At 34.5% G+C, this 17181-nt stretch overlaps 1 long non-coding RNA gene across 2 annotated transcripts in view; it reads left to right on the top strand.

The window, feature by feature from the left end:
• The window catches only part of LOC112428079 (uncharacterized), a 232657-nt gene that overhangs the window by 93553 nt on the left and 121923 nt on the right, over positions 1 to 17181 (top strand). Inside the window, exon 1 of one of the 2 annotated variants that reach the window (XR_003019955.2) lies at positions 7987 to 8122. The exons of the other annotated variant lie outside the window; for it this stretch is intronic. This is a non-coding gene — a long non-coding RNA (uncharacterized lncRNA). Of the gene's footprint in view, positions 1 to 7986; positions 8123 to 17181 lie in introns of those variants that run through there. 2 annotated transcript variants of the gene reach the window in all.

Genomic DNA, 17181 nt, shown 5'->3' with positions numbered 1-17181 from the left:
AGAACCTACTTTGTCCACTTAACTAATAAAGACCCTGCCTTGGTTCATTTCCTTTATAAACCGACACTTAAATTGCACATAAGTATGTTTCCTCGTATAGTATTTGTCTTTCAATAGAGACTGTAGCTTTCCTTGGAACATGGTCCCTGAAAATTTGCTCATCATCGTACACCTGGTGACTCCACAAGGACTGGCATCTGGCAGTTGCTTAAAAATAGTTGTCAACTTTAGGAATGACTAAGTTAGCTGTGATGCCGTGGTCAGATTCTGATTGCTCGTCCTCATTATTGTCATCTTGAGAATTAGAATACTGTTTTCCTCATGAGGTTGTTATAAAAAGAAAGTGAGATGATATTTACCAAGTGCTTAGACAATGGTGGTTGCTAGGATTAAACTTATATATGAATAATTTATTACATAATAATGATTACAATAAGGGAAAGAAGAATGTTTAGAGGTTTAGAAATAGACAATTTTAACAGTGATTTAAAAAACTATAAATTTCAGAAATAGCTTAGAATGGCCTGCCCTATGAGAGGGTGGGGACAAGGCTGGGGTGGTAATAGGCAAACTGGATTACTTTCTTGCTTTCTGAATCTTCCTACTCCGATAGTGAAAACCATGGTTCCCACGATTGTTCATTCACTTGTGTGATTGCTCAGTTCCAGTATACATGCACAATGGCATCAGAATTGTTAACCCATATATCCATGGGTAAAACACTTTATCAACAAGAGTATAACACCCACATACAGTTCCTTTTCCATTTAATCTAATAAATTTCACTCACCTCCAAGGTTACTTAGGTTAATGCCATTTTCCCCACCGCCTTCAGTAAAATTCTTTCCCACATTCGTAACATAGTTAGACTGTCTTGTCACTCTCTTCATACCACCCTGGAAACCACTAATCTGTTTACCATCTCTAATGTTCTGTCTCTCTCAAATGTCATGTAATATACAATATATAACATTTACAGTGTAGCTTCTTTCACTTAGCAATATGTATTTAAGATTTATCCACATCTTTTTATGAATTGAAAGCTCATTTCCTTTTATTTCTAAATAACAAATATTCCATTGTATATATGTACCACGTTTCATTTACTCATTCACCTATAGAAGGAAATATTGGTTTTTCTCAGTTTTTGGTGATTATGAATAAAGAAGATATAAACATTTATGTGTAGGCTTTTGTATGGACATGCTTTCAAATCAGTTGGATAAATACCTAGGAATCCAATTGCTGGATCATATGGAAAGACTATGTTTAGATTTGTAAGAAATTGCCAAACTATCTTCTGAAGTGTCTATACATTTTGCATTTCCACCAGCAAAGAATAATATCTCCACATCCTTGCTGTCATTTGATATTTTCAGTGTTTGGATTTTAGCGATTTTAATGTGTATTGCTATTTCATTGTTTTATTTGCACTTCTCTAAAGAGCATTGATATTGAGCATATCTCATATGTATATTTACTACATTGTGTCTTTGGTAAGATGTCTGCTCAGATCTCTTACCCATTTTTAAAATTGGTTTGGTGATTTTATATGTTGAGTCTTACATTTCCTTGTGTGTTATATATACATAAAGAACTTGCAAGTTCCTTATAAGATATATGTTTTGAAAATATTATTTTAGAGCTTATTGCTTGTCTTGATTCTTTTAACGGCGTCTTTCACAGAATTCAGGTTTTCAATTTTAATAAAGTAGTCAAACCAAATTTCTTTTCATGAATTTTGTTTTGTGTGTTGTATGTAAAATATCATTATTAAACCCAAGGTCACATAGATTTTCTCCTATATTTTCTTCTAGAAGTTTCATAATTTTGTATTTTCCATTTAAATATATGTTCATTTTGTGAAAGGTATAAGGTCTGTGTCTAGTTTCTTTTATTTAAACATAAACATCCAGAAGTTTCAGCAGCATTTACTGAAAATAAATGTTTTTTTTTTCATTTGTCAAAGATCAGGTAATATTTGCATGGGTCCATTTTGGGCTTTCTATTCTTTCACATTGATTCATGTATCTGTTTTTCCGCAAATACCATACTGTCTTAATTATTGTAGCTTTTAATTATGTCTTCAAATTGGTTATTGTGAGTCCTCTTACTTTGTTGTTTTTTAGTATTATATTGGCTTTTCCAAATCTTTGGCTCTTTTTTACATAAAGTATACAATTGGTTTTTTGATATCTATAAAATAGCCTGCTGGGATGTTGATTCAGACAGTATTGAATCTGCAGATCAAGTTGGGAAGGACAGATGTGTCATCATATTACTGATTTTTGACATATTATTGGGTTTTTCTATTCATGAATGTGCAGTATCTCACAATTTATTTAGATCTTTGATTTCCTTCATGAGAATTTTGTAGTTTTGCACATTATAGATCCTGTACCTGTTTTGTTAGATGTATGCCTATATTGGTCTTTCTTGCTCTCTCTTTCTTCCTTCCTTCCTTCCTTCTTTTCTTTCTTTCTCTCTCTTTCTTTTCTTTCTTTCTTTCTTTTTTTTTTCTCTTTCTTTCTTTCTTTTTTTCTTTCTTTCTTTCTTTCTTCTTTTCCTTTCCTTTCCTTTCCTTTCCTATTATAAAGGATATTTTTTAAAAGTTCAAGCTCCATCTATTCCTTGTTGGCATACAGAAAACAATTTACTTTTGTGTATTAACCTTGCATCCTGCACTTTACTACACTTGCTTATTAGTTCTTGGAGGCTTTTTCTTTTTATAAGTTTTTCAATCCATTCTTTGGGAATTTCTATAGAGATGATTATGTCATCTGTTAATGAACATAATATTATTTTTTTCTTCCCAATCTGTGTATGTTTTATTTCATTTCCTGTCTTATTAAGCCAACTAGGACTTCCAGTACACTGTTGAATAGAAGTGGTGAAAGAGAATATCATTGCTTTGGCCATGATCTTGGAAGAATGTGCCCAGTTTTTCACCATTAATTATAATACTAGCTGCCAGTTTTGTTAGATGTTCTTTATGAAGTTGAAGAGGTTCCCTAGTATTTTTTTATTGCTTCAAGTGTTTATCAGATATGGATGTTGACTTTTTCAAATGCCGTTTCTCTAATCACTGCATGATTTTTTTCTCATTTGTTTCTTTTATTGAGTTAAAATTTGTCAATTAGGACTCATCAGAGATAATGAGGGTATTTCCCATTCCATATATTTCTGAAGGTTGCCAGTCATTTAAAGTTTTATGTGAATTGCTTTATTGATTACTTTCCTTCTCATTTGTCATTTTTCTTGGAAGGCTTCAGTTCCATCATCCATAAAATGGTACAAGAAAACTATGTCTCTCATAAAATTATGGTAAGAAATAAGTGGGCAAATAGCTATGAAGCCTTCAGAAGGGTGAATATTCCATAGAAACAACTCAGTCAATATTTCTTATGGCTATCATTGTGATTGCAAACGTTATAATAGTTTTCATTTAGTAAGTTTAAGGCTGGACAGATTTTGATAGGTAGTTAATGCTTAGATGACAGTCTACCCTGAGGGGCAGTACACTTGGTGGGAAATATAAAGACAGTGACCACTTGAGGTACTGAATAAGTAGTGGAAAAGTTCCTAACACAAATTAAATATTTTAAAAGTGCTCCCAGATTTGTCTCTGAAGATGGAGACTTCCCACCTCTCTGTTGGTCCATTTGATCCCTGCTGACATGCCCTTGTACACAAATGACCTACAGTCACAATGAAGGCTTATGTTTTATCTGGTAGACTCCAAGTGCTTTTCATTATATTGTCTTTCCATGGAATGAGAATGATGTCAAGGTTCCAAACTCACTTGTGCGACATACTTTTTTTTTTTAATTTTTAATTTTTAATTAATTTGTTTGTTTATTTATTTATTTATTTATTTTGAGACAAAGTCTCACTCTGTTGCCCAAGTTGGAGTGCAGTGGTGCGATCTCCGCTCACTGCAACCTCTGCCGCCAGGGTTCAAGCAATTCTCATGTCTCAGCCTCCTGAGAAGCTGGAGCTATAGACACATGCCACCACACCTGGTTAATTTTTGTATTTTTAGTAGAGATGGGGTTTCACCATATTGGTCAGGTTAATCTTGAACTCCTGACCTCAGGTGATCCACCGGCCTCGGCTTCCCAAAGTGTTGGAATTACAGGCGTAAGCCACCATGCCCAGCCTGGGAACATACATTTTCTAAAAGTCCCAGACTGAGGCCAAGGGAATGAAACTAAGCCCCCACCAAGAACTGTCTCATCAAATGTCAAATGAAACAAATATTACACTTAGGTTGCAACCCTCTCATTCATATAACTTGTTTTCCTTTTGGATTATGTCCTGCTTTTGTATGATTTTTTTTTTATCATTTGGTGGCTTTGGCTGTACTTTATGTGAATTTAATTCATTCAGGGACAGTCTATCAAATTTAAAATACAGAAAGCCCAGCAAGGACATAGGAAAGGCTTAAGGAAGAGCTTGAATGGTAAATATAGATGCAGTTTATTTCTTTAACTCTGAGAAACAAATTATATTTTGGCAGACAATTATTTTTCAAACCATTTCAAATTTTACTAACCATTTTTCTCTCTTATGTGCTCAAACTATAGTGAAACTTACATTATTTCCACAATTCAGGTTCTTCCACTAGGGAAGTGCAACAATTACTGCATTGAGAAAAGGAAGAATGCCTTTCTGAAGAGAAGCTGCCGTCTGCAGCCCAGCTATGATTTGTCTTGGATGCTATTACCATGTAGTAGACTTGTAATATCTTTCTAATTGGTGTTGCTGTTGACATACAGTAAAGCAGCAGAATACTTGCTGGCCATGGTCTATAAATGAAAGCAAAAAAACACAGGAAAAATCAACTAGTGGTTAGTACAGCAGAAACTGAAGCATAGTATTATAAACTTTATGTTTTTCATAAATTTTTAATTGTCTGTATCAATGGAAAACAGGTCTGCCAATCAGTTGATCCACTATTTTTCCCCAAATTTAATTTAGTCAGCCATTTGAACTGTTCTACCAAAGCTGCTGTAAAAGCCAAAGGAAGGGATTTAAACTTTCTTACCTTGCTCTATGCTGGATTTACTAGCCAGCATTTTACTGCAAAAGAGGCCACATATCTTACCCCAAATGTCCAATAATCATTTAGGATTTTGAAATCTTGATGTGTCTATAATATTCATAAATACTAAGCTTCTCTTATTGGCTAAATTAATATGTAAATATTAATTAAAATGGTTAAGTGCAGATGAAATTCGACTTGCCTGAATCTGAATGCTATACCACTTAGTCACTGAGTGAGAAAAATGTGTTGCATAACCTCTCTGAGCCTTAAATCCTTACACCCATTGTAGCTCTGGGACACATAACACCTGCATTGTAGGATTGTTGTATAATTAGGTGAAATAATTCATGTAGGATGCTCAGAACCATGTCTTCTACATAGTAGGTCCTCATTAAACATTTTTTAAAAGATGGAGCCAAATTTTGCACCTTAAAGCTTTGTAATATTCTACATGCCCCACATTTTTTTTTCCCTTGAGGACACAAAAGAAATCCTGGTTCCTTTGTTTTTCTTCCTGAATTCTTGCTTGGATTTAATTTTCTTTTCAGACCAAATTAAGGTCTGTTTAGTACAGAACCATACAGCATCAGATGGATTTTCGTTGGAGCAATTGAAACTTCATGTGCAGCAGCCTTTGTTCTGAGTGTGATAATAAAATGTGAAGTTATGTTCAGGTGAAAGTAGGGCAGGCCTGCCTTTTAGAGATTTTAAAAAAACAACAAAAAATGCCCCAATTTTCTTTTCACTGTTATAGAGATAGCAAGAAACCTCAAAAATATCTAACTCAGATCATCTTAAAAACAGAAATTCTATAAAGAATATGGATAATGCCACCTGCATGGTTTTCCTTCCAAAATCATAAAAGCCTAATTAATGCATTCCAGGTTTTGTAAACTAGCTGTATTTTATTCTATCAAGTCATGTACCGGCATACCACTGATTGATTATGATCTTGTTTTTACCATGATTATAATCTTGTTTTTACTACCCATAGATAGTTTAAAGACCCACGTGAAGACCTGTGTTTGTGTCTCATGTGATACACATTAGGAATTTTAAAAGAAAAATAAACATTAAATGTCATGAAACATTTTATAGTTCACTATTGTTCACTAACTAGTAAGTGATTTATATGAGAACATGATTACTTTTACTTTAATTAAATCTGGTTACCTAAAAATAGAATATTAAAACCAAATTATTTTTACTAATATTGAAAAAGATAGCTCTATTCAGAGCTGATACCCCAAACCATTTTCCTATGCTATATACACAAAGGTAGACACACAGCTGCAACATACGGCATGTTGATAATGTACAAGAAATGATTAGAGACTTTGTGTTCAGTATGACAGTAGAAAAGCATATAGAAACAAAGGAGAAAAGGTTTATGCATTTTTTTAAATCTATGTGTGTGTGTGGGGGGGGGGTGTATTTGGATACATACTTACATGCCTGCACACACATTCACATGCAGACACACACACACTCATACACACACTCATCTGTATTCTCAGGAAGACACAAAGCTGGCTACTACATAACTGTTATTTAATGAACATTTTCTGAATGCACTGCATGCAATTATTATTGGTATTATGTTTCACATTTCTGTAAGCACCAACATCATGCTCTGAGCCATGCAGAATGATGGAATAGTACATCACATCTGCCCTGTAGGCTCACAATCTCAAGTCAAGAAACTGACAAATATGCTAAGCCTGGGGAAAGGGGGAGAAAGACGGGGACTAGTATTGGGCAGAGATTAGGAATATATAATACCACAGAATTCGTTTCAGTCATCTTCAGTTCTTTGTTGTGATTTAGCTTTAGTTTCAGACAAAAGAAATATATCATTAGTGGACCTTTGTGAAACAGAAACATAAATAAGGGAATGAGGAAATACCTCGTTGTGTAATTAGTTGAATGTTCTTAGCAGTAAGGCTTACATATAAAATTATATGAATATAGGAGTGAAATAAATGAGTGGAAGTGACAAATTATATTGAAAATACGCCAAAAGAAAGTTAGAGTGGGGCGAATATAAGCCAGGAAGACCTGTGGCTATGTCTGAAAGATTATAGGGAATATATGCTTATTTATTTCTGGGATTCAAAGAAAGTCAGTCATTTTAGAAGATGATTTCCATATATGTGCTTGTGCATATATCTAAAGACTCATTTAGAATGTTCCTGAGAACTTATAACCTTACTGAGGGGTCAGTTTAGTTCACCATGCCTGTGTTCACCTTAGCTCAGACTGTTAAAATAAGTAAATATATTCAAGATATCTTGAGGCCATCTTACCTGCACCCATACCTTTTTGTTAATTGTGAACAGCTACCTAATCATTACGTGTGATATGTTTTTGCTCTGCTTTCAGGATGTTCAATTTTGCTAATCAAAATGAAGCTTTGTTTAACATGAGTCATAGACATGCTGTTGTGAGAAGAATTTATATTTTCAAAAAGACAGGTTATAACATGGAGGCACATTCAAATGCCTAATTTGTTTTTCTCTCTTTCATGCCCATTATGTTTTCTTTCTTTTCAAAGAAGAGAGAAACAAAAGCACCGGCCGAAATAACAGTAATAATAATAAAATAACAATCTCTGTCATTTTTGCTAGCCATTAGCAAACTATCGACTCCATCATTATTCAATTTCAATCAAGTCACATTGAGTCAATAAGAGTTCTCGATTGTTGTGGGTGCTGTGGACAGCAACAAGAAACAAATTCTCAGAAAATCTAATCATTCAGGATGTAGTGTGTTGACTAAAGCCAGTCTGCTATTAGTTAAGCATTACATCAGCGATTAAAAGTCTTTTGGGGTGTGGAATCGGGCAGCGTCACTGGAGCTGAGAGCCAATCTGTGAGGGCTCCTAGGGCAGGCACGTTCATCCCTCACTGCTATTGCAACTTTGGCCCATGCTGCCCCATTAGTGCCTGCTGCTGTTTTAAGAGCATCAGAACCCATCGGCCAACCTCCAGGGAGGCACCCCTCTCCCTGGTTGCTTAGGGCCGAAAATCCCGACCCTCATGTTTTTAAAGAGAATTGGAATCCTATGTGAATAAGGTGAGGAAAAGATGCAAATATATAAATATATATATTTCAAGCATTGTTTTGGTTCTGTTTTGCTTGGAGGTTTTTCTTTTCAATTGTTTTAATAAATTTTATTGTGTATATTTAAGGGATACAAAATGATGTTTTGAGATGCATATATACAGTAAGATGATTACTATAGTGAAGCAAATGAACACATTGATCATCTCACAGAGTTGCCCATATTCCCCTCTGTGGCAAAAGCAGCTATCATCTACTCATTTAGCAAAAATCCTGAATACAGTCCACTGTAACTATAAATAATAATGACAGTCCTTATGCTGTATGTCAGATCTTTAGCATGTTTATTCTACGTATCTGTTTCTTTTCCTTTAAGCTGTATCTTCTCATTTTCTCCAGCCACTCTCAACTCTGGAAACCATGGTTTTATTACCCATCTCTGTATATTTGACTTAAAAAATCCATACAGAAGATTATGCAACATTTTTCTTTCTGTGTCTGACTTATTTCACTTAGCGTATTTTCTCCAGGTCACCAACGCTGTGGCAAATTAGAAGATCTCCTTCTTGTTTAAGGCTGAATAATATTCCACACACATATACACTATAGACACACACACACACACACACCCCCCACAGTTTATTTGTTCATTCTTCTGGTGATGGGCACTTAGATTGATTTTATATCGTGGCTATTGTGAATAATGCTGCATTGAATACAGGAGTGCAGAGATCTTTACTTCTGGAAACTCCGTTTTCTTTCGGTGTACACCAAAAAAGAAAATGATTTTTAACTTCTTTACGAACCTCCATATTATTTTCCATAATGGCTGTGTTTTATGTCTTTGTACCATCTAAAATTCTTTCTGGAAGAAAGGAGAGCTATAAAGAAATAAAATTCATAGTCACCTTTGTATCATTCATAGCATCTTGCACGGGATTGTACTTGTTATAAACTTAATACATGTATGCTGAATAAATGAAAAACACTGGATGTGGCTTGTTGGAGGTCTAGATAAGGCCTTAATGATGTGATTGTAATCAATAACCATTTCACTAAGACTTTCTCTTCTTATTTCTTCCCTCGAAATCTATGATAATTCACAAAGTTATCAACAACAACAACAAAAGTTTCATTCATCACTTTTGATCAAATGAAATGTTTCTTCAATTAAAGGGAATGTTTAAGTGGTTTTTTTTTTTTTTGTCCTCTCATTCTCACTTCAATGATAAAATTTAAAGTTTTCAGTAACAATGAAGAAAATTGATTTTAAATGTTTGTTTCTATCTAAAATGGAAATTAAATGCAATAAATAAATATGAAAATATTGATGACTGTATTTCACTAAATCTTATTTCACGTAGTTCTTTATCATTGGGGATTTTATTTTTAAATTGTAAGAAGACACAGAAGTTAAGGGAAAATATTTCCTCAGAGGGTCCTTTTTTTTCTTAATCTTAAATTCTTTAATGCTAAATTTGTTTGATATTTTGAGATTCATTCAGCATCAACAGAATCCTGGGTCCATTTTATTTTTTTAACTTAAATATATATAATGTTAAATTACTTGCCTTTGAAAGCTTCAAGACATTCAGCAACAGCACTCAAGCTGTTTAAATATGACCAAATAATCTTTTCACTATGTCATTATGTTTGCTGAGTTTATTTCTATAACTTTTTGCCTCTTGGTGTTTATCTTATTTTAGAAAAATTAATTTAGGAGTCTACACATGAAATTCCTTATAATCCATCTCATCGCGAGTAGATTGAAATTCAACCAGTGTCTTACTTAGGGTTTATTTTACAAAATAAGTGGAATTCACTGGTAATCTTCAGAGTGTTTCTCTATACTGTTAATCAGCTAAACATAACCATCAATTATAAATGCAAATTTTCAGGGTTAAATTGAGTGTTCAGATGCTCTAACGTAGCTTTTATTGGCTGTACATTGCCAAGTCTACACAACACAAAATAAAGTGTTGGGTTAATATTTATTCTTGAATTGGTGCTCTACAGAGATCTAATATGGGGGTAATTCAGGTCAAGAAAAAGAAATAAGGATGTTACAAAGGCAATAAGAAGAGTTTTTTATTTGCGTATTTTTGCATGAATTATCTGGATTATGCCAACCGTGTAGACGTCTGTCTACACGGAGTAGGTTCTGGGAAGTTTATTCAAATGTTGACATTTGCAGAGAATACTAACATGAAGACAGTCCAGAAATCAGGAAAACAAATTTTCACATGTGAGAAAAAGAAAAAAATCATGAAAATTTTAGATTATTTTTATGTGGATTCATTGTCCACAATTTTCTGGTGAAAGTCTAATTAATAATCCATTTTCCTATTGAAATTTTATAAAGAAAAACAAGCAGAGCTTAATATACAGCTCAATGTTTTCCTTTTTTTATCAACATCTCCAGAATAAAAATCATTTGTAAGCTTTACTAGCAGTATACCACAGTGACAGGTTTCCAAACAAGGAGAAATAATTTATTAGCGCACAATGTTTTTCCAGCCTTCCCTACCACCCCACCCTGAGGTGGTGTATAGGTTGTGCAATGAATAAATTAAGTATATTTCCTGCCTTGTGCTTGGCATAAATCATTACTTTTCCAGGACCAAAGGGTGAGTGACTATTTGCAACACTATTCTGAGCTAAATAAGCTTTGTAATCAAGTAGAGTGGAGAATTTACTTTATTTTTTAAAAATATTTATTTGCAAGACAACTGTTATGATTAAAATCACACTTTCTATTGGGAAAATAAAATAGCCTTAAAAAAAAAAAAAAAAAAAAAAAAAACAAGAGAATCAATGCGCAATCAAATTGGCCTACTGAAATTTAACTTAATATAAAGATTTATTTCCCTTTGGTTAAAATTACAGCTTTTACGCAAACATAACATATCCATAATGTTATTTTTGTTATAATTATTGCAGTTAATATCTCAACTTACAAGGAGGATTTGCTTCACAAAGATAGTTACACACATGTAAAATGTATCTTATTTCATAATGTGGTGTTTCATGTATTCCCAAGGAGACTGACTATTACTGAAGAATATATTTTAATGTGGGACCATTGAGTAAATGCTTTAAGGGAAGACAATTAAGCCACTAGTCAATGATGTATATTTACACATTACATTTTATAGCCGTTTTACATCTTAATAAACTGAAACAAATGACATTTTTCCCTTTAACAGAGATTTTAGGAAAAATAAAGATCACAGTCTCCTCTCCAGCTCCTTTCAAGCTCCAGGCATTAATGAGATTTTCAAATCAGAGCAACAGATGCAAGCAGTACGTTGTACCACAAGCAAGGCAGAAAGGGTCTAGAACTCGCTTTTTTCATACACACTAAATCTTGGATAAATGTAGAGGAGAATGATTCTCTAAAGTAGAATGTGTGTCATGGGGTGAATATTTATCAGAAATAATAATAATAACAATGACTAACTTAAAGCTGATTCAAAAATTAAGATAGTAACATAAATTCAATGACATGGCACCATTAAAAATGATGTCAATGATAAATTTATGAACATGGAAATGTGCCCATAATGTATTTTATCTGGACAAAACTAGTTACAAAAACCAGTACATGCATTAGAATAAAACTTTTCTAAATTTTCACAGACTTACAGAAGTAAATGTGGTAGGAGACATTCCAAGATTTCAACAATATTTATTTCTTAGATTTGGATGACTATTACTTCTTGCATTTTGTATTTTCTGGTTGTCCTAAAACAACTGGAGTAGAATTGCTTCAATAATAAAAGCTAAGTTACTTTGAAATTTTGAAGCACATATTAATTTTAGAATGTTTTCTTCACAGTTAGCATCAGAAGGATTTTCCAAATTACCAATATTGGTAACATTAGCAAAGCATTCATTTACTTCTATATTAACATATTCATTTGTTTTGTCATCCATTTATTTGTTCTTCAGATATGCATATGTTAACTGCTGTGCCATGCAGCTGTGGAACAGCATTGAAAATAAACAGGCATTGGTCATACCCTCATGGAACTTTGGTCTAGTTTTGGTTAGTATATTATTCTCTAGTTCTATGGAATTTTATAGACACTACTCTGTATTTAATTAATGAATTCCACTCCTGAATTTTTATCTAGCATAATATGAGAGAATATTTTCCTTATTAGTCTAGCGTAGTGTCCTTGAGACTCAAATGATGTTAAGGAAAGAGTGTATGTGTGTGTGTGTGTGTGTGTGTGTGTGTCTTTGTGTGTGTTTGTGTGTCTGTTTATGCTCATCTGATGCATTCTCAAAGAAGAGCAAAAAGCTATAACAAAGAATTGCATATTAACAGTTCACAGGTACCGAAACTTAAAAACAAAATAAAATTTTAATGGAACCTGTTGTTTAGATACTATTTCAGAATCTATGAGGAGAAAAATAGAAATATGAGCAATGACATGACTAGAAATATTTTAATATTTAATCTGTCAACCCAAAACACTACAATTCCTTCACACGGATTATGTGGAAACGAGTGAGATTAGTTCAAGGGCATATTGAATTAAACATTTTCAGGTGACTTATTAACCAACATATATTATGTTAAACATGCTTAATAAATAGGAAACATTATGAGGTTTTTTACTCTAAATGGTTTAACTACGATAATTATTTGTGATTTCTGTTATTACAACAAAGGATAAGCAGAGTTGAATTTCTGAAAAGCGTATGGTTTTTAAATTCTAATAACATCTTCTCATTCAGAGGCCACTGGAAGTTTTCCTTGGGTCGTAGAGACATGCTGTGTTCAGCACACTTGTACCAGAAATAAAAATGAGAGTCACCCTGGGTGGAACCAAGAGGGGAGCTTGTCTGTGGCATGCAGCATTCAAAAGAGTGTGCTGCTGTTTCCAAGTGTAATCTACCTGGAATTTTCAGTTTGGTAGTATTCAGAAAAGAGTTTAGAGTTTTGTGTGTTTGTTGTTGACTTTTTTTCTTCTTTGGAGAAAAGATATGCTGTATGCTTAATCAATATTTATACATTGTAATAAATAATACAACACACCTTCGACTAGGACAGTCTGGCAAACAGGTACAAATAATTTACCAGACCACAATTTTTTTCCTTTTTTTCCCCCAGGACCACCAGGTTGGTTAGGTTAGAATTTAAGAAAGTGAGAAGAAAATACTCACTGTTGCTGGATAAAAAAGTCATGTTAAAAAAAAAAAAAAAAAAAAAGGAAAAAAAAGGGAACTAGCTCTGGCATCATAAGACTTGACCCTAATCCTCCCGGGATAACTTTAGTGCAGCACTTCCAGTCAACAATTGGCATCTTCTTTTTGTTTTGTTTTGTTTTGTAAATTTCTTGTTAGTGAGATGTTCCAGAGTAATTCTTTTGGCCCTCATAGTTCTAGTTCCGAAAGAACTAGAAACGAGCTATTACCCATCAAGGTGCTAATTTGACACACCAGGTTTAGTCTTTAACTAGAGTGCAGTTGAGCACAGAAATCTCAGAATGTATACATGACAAAGAAAAATTTTAGCAAAAACTACTTTTTTAATGGTGCGCACGAGATAGCAGAGTACATTTCAAAACTTTGTATCTAAATAAAAAAAAAACTCTCCATTCTGTATTCTAGAAAAATATTCTCTCTAGATATAGAGAGATACTGTCTTTACTGTACCACATTCACTTTTTTAAAAAAGTTAGAAGGAGGATTCACTTGATTGCTGGTACGATGTCACTGAATGATGAAAGTTCTCAATTCTCTGTCCCAGGCATTCTGCTCTTGGTTAAAATACTATCCAGTTTATCACATGTTCAGTAAACTCTGTATATAAAAGGAAAATAAAAAATAGAAACCAAAACTACACTCCCCAAGATACTCCTGTCCTCCATTTCTACCAGATCCAAGAACCTGCTGTTGACCAGCATTCACCTACAGAGAACTTGGGTGAGGGATCTTAATAAAAATGAATCCTAATTAGAGCTGACCTTCAGTGAATCACCTGCACGTGAAAGGAAAACAGAGAAGTCACTTCTACTTTTGCCTGGTCTCTGCAGATTCTTTTCTAGTTAAGAGCGGGAAAGAAATGCTGAAATTAGGATACTGAGTCTGGAGGGTAGGCAGGCTGCAGGAATATCTTCCAAGGATCATGTATTTCACCCCTCATATCAGAGCCTTGAAGCGATTTAAAATAATAGGTTTCTTCTTGATTATATGTAATTTAAATATCTCATTAAACGGTAAAAATTCAATATTGTGACTTCTCTCTTTTTACAAAAAGGACAATTTTTTCTCAATTGTTAACCTATATGTTATTTTCAATGTGCTACCAGACTTTCAATGATTCTCCCTGTTTTGAGGAAGAATTTTGAAATTTTACCACTGAGAGATGATATACAGAAAGAAACAAATATAGAAATGTTGCAACCAGTATGTTAAGTCTGTGCTTTGAAAAGTATTATCAATCAACTTTAGCACCAAATGAGAGACTGGACACTTTAATAAGATGGTGGTGAGCATGACAAACACGGGGTGCTGGTCCTGGTTTTTTACAAGGTTCTACATATTGAAAAGCTCACTCTATTCTTGGGAAAATAAGCAGTGACGTGCACTCATGAACACATTTGGGGCTTACTGTATGGAGTGCAGAACCAACCACTGTTGGGGTTTCAGTCAGATTGGAACCAGAAGTGAGAGCCAGAGGTGGGGTAAGTGGGGAGGTATGGAACACTATGTCCATGTGGATTGTGTGACAGGGGCCAATTTGTGGGCCAGTGTTGATTCTGGAAGGGAAATGCAGGGCTTTATGTTCGTCCTTGCTCAATTTTACTAGTTGGTTTTGACCAGGTTTTTAATTTATCCATTACTCGTGTCTTTTTAAAAATTATTATTGGAAAGCAATACCATTACTGCCTAAATTTTAGAAAATGTTGGAAAGTAAAAGAGAAAAAGAAAACTTAATCCCATCATTCAGAGACAGCATCTGAAATCATAGTATGTTTCTGTCCAGTCTTTTTTCCTCTGGGCTATATATTTATATGTACACACACAGTATGTCTACATATGGTTTTATCTTCCTTTAAGCAATGCCTTGGCACTAATCTTCAAAAGCAGGCTTTCATGGTGGCATAAGCTTCCCTTTATTAAGTCACAACATACATAAAACTTTGTTTGCTTTTGGTTGTGGAGAACAATGTCACTAAGACTCTTTCAGAATGTAGTTTTCTTACCCAGTATAAGCTCTTTATCTTAGGTTTTTCTGTCTTCTAAAAATTAAACTACTGTCACTATCCAAATGTTAACTTTGGTTGCCCTGTTGATAATATTATTGATCAAGACTGGGTCAAAGAGGGAATGTTGAAGAAAAAAACTAGAAGTGGAATTCTTCTTTCCGCTTCTCACCAAGCAATTAATGAAGTCTTGGCAATTTTTATTCGAGTATTTTTGTATCACGCTGCTAACATTTACCTGTCATGTCCAAAAGAAAAGTCTGAGAGTCATTGTTTGCCCTAAATGCCTGACTGAAATCAAGTTATACTCTGTCAATGGCATTCTCCTCATCTACCACTCGTTAACCATATCAAAAATGGAAATGAGTTTAGTTTGGCATAACTCATAATGTCATTTGGGAAGAAGGCAGAGGGAGCCGCGCCAACATTAATGTGCACTGTGTGAATCATTTACTTTAATTTCAATTACAGCACCAGGATGAGATATAGGAAACTTTTCCTGTAACTGCTGTAAGCTCTGGGATTTAACTTGGTTAGCAGAACAATTTAGATAGCTTAGGGACCTAAATTTGGAGCCAAGATGTTATGGATAAGGATACAAAATAAATAGTGGTCTATGGTATCTGCAGGCTTCACGATAGGAGAATTAAGAGCTAGGAGGAAAACGACAGGACAATTTGTATGGCTGGAGACTGTAAATTAGCAACTTTTATGAAGGGCATTTTATGAAGAATGGAGTGGATCAAGGATAGCACTGGAGACTAAGTAAAGAGGTCAGAAGAGTCTGCATTCGTGGGAGATGAGGTAGGCAGCTGAGCACAAGACAATGTACGTTTTCTTTTTTGTTTGATTTTTTTTATCTCAAAGATTTGGGGTTGTCTCTATTTGATCCAGACTCTTACCTTTGTTTGCCAACATCTGAAACTTTTGGCCAGTTTTTCATAACATTTCCTAGAAAATTAGCCACTATATTCTTGAATAACTAACTGAGTGTATCCTATTTCTCCTTTATAATTTCCCTGTTCCTCTTTAAGTGTTCTCCTGCTGGCTTTGCCTCTTCTCTCAGAAGTCTGAAATGTGTGTGTTTTAGCCACACTCTATTGGTCAACACTAATCCAACTGGACATTGACTGAGGTCCCTTCTGTCCCAGCACCTGCAGCACCTCCTCCTGTTTAGAGGATCATGGTGGTTAATTTTAGGTGTCAACTTAACTGGGCTAAGAAATACCCTGATCGCTGGTAAAGTATCATTTCTGGGTATAACTGTGAGAGTGTTTCCAGAACAGATGAGCATTTTAATCAGTAGGCTGAATAAAGAACGTCTGCCCTCATCAATGTGAGCAGTCATCATCCCATCCACTGAGGGACTGAATAGAGCAAAAAGGTGGAGGAAGGGCAAATTATTTTTCTCTCTTCTGGGACATTCATCTTCTCCTGCCCTCGGGCATTGGATTTCTTGGTTTCCAGGCCTTCAGACTTCAGAACGTATGCCAGCGGTCCCTCAGTTTCTCGGGTCTGCAACTTTAGATTGAAACTTACACAATAAGCTCCCCTGGTTCTTACAGCCTCAGACTCAGACAGAATTACATCACCAGCTTCCTGGAGTCTCCAGCTTATAAACAAAACATTGTAGGATTTCTTGGTCTCTATAATCTCATGAGCCAATCCCCACAATAAATCTCCATCTGTATAGCTATGTATGTCTTATTGTTTCTCTTTCTTTGGAGAATCCTGACAAATACAGCACTTTTAAATCTATAGCATTCTACTGGCCACTTTCTTCCCCTGCCACCCCGCCCCCCATGCCCAAGACTTGCTCTGTCACTCAGGCTGGAGTGCAGTGGCATGATC

The sequence above is a fragment of the Macaca nemestrina genome, chromosome 13 (genome assembly GCF_043159975.1).
Source record: "Macaca nemestrina isolate mMacNem1 chromosome 13, mMacNem.hap1, whole genome shotgun sequence".
Classification (NCBI taxonomy): domain Eukaryota; kingdom Metazoa; phylum Chordata; class Mammalia; order Primates; family Cercopithecidae; genus Macaca; species Macaca nemestrina.
The sequence above is the reverse complement of the archived record's forward strand: the minus strand, read 5'-3'. Positions and strand labels throughout refer to the sequence as shown.